The sequence below is a fragment of the Galeopterus variegatus genome, unplaced genomic scaffold (assembly GCF_000696425.1).
Source record: "Galeopterus variegatus unplaced genomic scaffold, G_variegatus-3.0.2 Scaffold8548, whole genome shotgun sequence".
NCBI classification, from domain to species: Eukaryota; Metazoa; Chordata; class Mammalia; order Dermoptera; family Cynocephalidae; genus Galeopterus; species Galeopterus variegatus.
Genome location: NW_007734659.1, coordinates 82,009 through 84,129, shown reverse-complemented (window position 1 = coordinate 84,129; position 2,121 = coordinate 82,009). Strand labels below are relative to the sequence as shown.

Sequence of the window (2,121 nt, the reverse complement as noted above, 5' to 3'; positions counted from 1 at the left end):
GACTCCCAGGGCTCAGATCCACACATGAGATTTCCCAGGTTATTGTTCTCTTTCTCTCTCTCTCCTACACACACACACACACACACACACACACACACGCACGCACGCACGCATGCACACATGCCTCTCCCCCGTCCTTTGGGACCCAATAGTCCCTTCCAGCCACTCACAGGAGACATTGAGCTGGACTCTTCTCTCTGTGGACACCTGAGCTCCTTGGCGTTTCACCTGACAAGTGAGGCTGATGCCATGGTCCTCGGGCCTCAGAGTGAGGTGGAGCACTCAGGAGCGGAGGGTTCCAGGACCCATTGAAGTAAGGGCATCCCCCATCCAAGAGACGGTGAGGTCGTCCCCTTCGCAGGACCCTGGCAGACTGCAGCTCAGGTTTGCAGGGCGGCCAGACTCCAGAGGCTCCAGGAAGTGGATGTCAGGTTTCTCTGTCAGGGCTGAGGAGGTGAAAGAGAGATGAATGAGACCCAAGAGGAGGAGGGAGAAATCCACAGTGTGACCCTGAAAGCGACCAGAACCTTAGGGCTTGAGCTGGCCCTAGGTCCCATATCTCTTGGGGACCACCCTAGCCCAAAGACCAGGAGCAGGGGAATGCTCTCCTTTCCTGCCCCTTTCCTAATATGGGGGTCTCCACGTTCCAGGGTCCTCTCCTGGGACCCCTGCCATACCTGTCACCTGCACATTCAGCTTCTTATTTATATAATTATGCTTTACGTTCCTTCCTTTCTCCACTCAGAAGAAGTAGGTTCCTGTGTCCTCCATCCTGGCATGTCTGATGGTCGTGACATCCCCAACGAGGTGGAATCGTCCCTGGGTCTTTGTCTTCACTACTTTGTCTGGATTGTTTGTGGCCACAGGATTGTCATAGTATATGTGGTCCTTATCCCGGAACCAGGAGACATAGAGCTGGCGAGGGGAATACCACTACCTCCACGGGTAGGAGAAGGAGCAGGGCACGAGGACGCACAGGCCCTCCTGCACTGTCACCAAGTCCTTCACTTGCAGCTCGTACCCTAGGTTCTCCTGCAGGGAAACTGGAGGGACACAGAGGCTCAGCTGCAGCCCCAGCCCCCACCCCCCAGCGTCCACCTCTCCTCCCTCAGCCCACTCATGTCCCCTCAGCAGGGGCAGCAGCAGCAGGGGCAGCATGTCTGCATGTGCCAGGGACAGAGCCCAGGTCTAGGTCCTTCTGTCAGGGAAGGAAATGCCCTGAATGTGGGGTAGGGCCAAGGAACCCTGACAGGAAGCCAGTGAGTGATCGAAAGCTGAGCCATCCGCAAAAGGGGAACTTGGTGCCACATGCTGTTGGGGTGTGAGGCGGGGCTGGGAAATCATCCCGTCCCTCCAGCCCCACCAGAGGCTGCAGCTTAAAATACTGAGGTCCATGGAGGTCAGAGGCTTGTCCAGACCTATAAGTCTCAATTCATAAAGTGAGGAATCACTAGGTGCCACAGCTGTGGCTTTTTCCTCATGCACTATTGTCTAGGCTGGAAAGAGAACACCACCTGGCCAGCTCTCTGGGAATCAGAGCCCCTAGACCTTCAGAGAGATCAAAGAGGAAATGATGGGAGAAGCCCAGTCTGAGGCCCAGGTGCTGCAGCTTTTCCACTGTCAGGAGGGAAGGAAAGTTCTTAGGGACAAATAAGTCAGGTGGACATGACCTGGTCCATACTAGTCAGGAGAGATGTGTTCCTTACCAGTGGCCATAAGGGACCCCTTGGATTTGGGTCCCTGGTACCATCATTGTCTCAGGCAGCCTCAGACTTCAGGCCTGGTGTTGATGGCCAGAACCGGCCTGAAAGCTGAGCATCTGGAATGTGCAGGGTGAGGACATGAAGTGCCCAGGTTGGAAACAGGCCCCTCACCAACCCGCCAGCTGTTCAACTTTACAAAAGCTACTTAACTTCTCTGTACTTTAGTTTGCTTATCTGGGAAATAGAGACAACAACAGAGTTGCCAGGTCAGGATTAAATGAGTTCATATTTGAAAAATGCTTAAGCAGAGCCTGACATTTAGTATTCACTCATTCAACTAATGTTTCTTGGTCATCTGCTGTGTGCCAGGCCCTGTTTTAGGGTCTGCAGATATAGCAGAAGGTGAGCTCTTAGGATA

General features: G+C 53.9%; 1 pseudogene; it reads right to left on the bottom strand.

Annotated features, from left to right (window-relative positions):
• Positions 1-170: 170 nt before the first annotated feature.
• LOC103608550 lies at positions 171-1,158 on the bottom strand (annotated as a pseudogene).
• Positions 1,159-2,121: the final 963 nt, after the last annotated feature.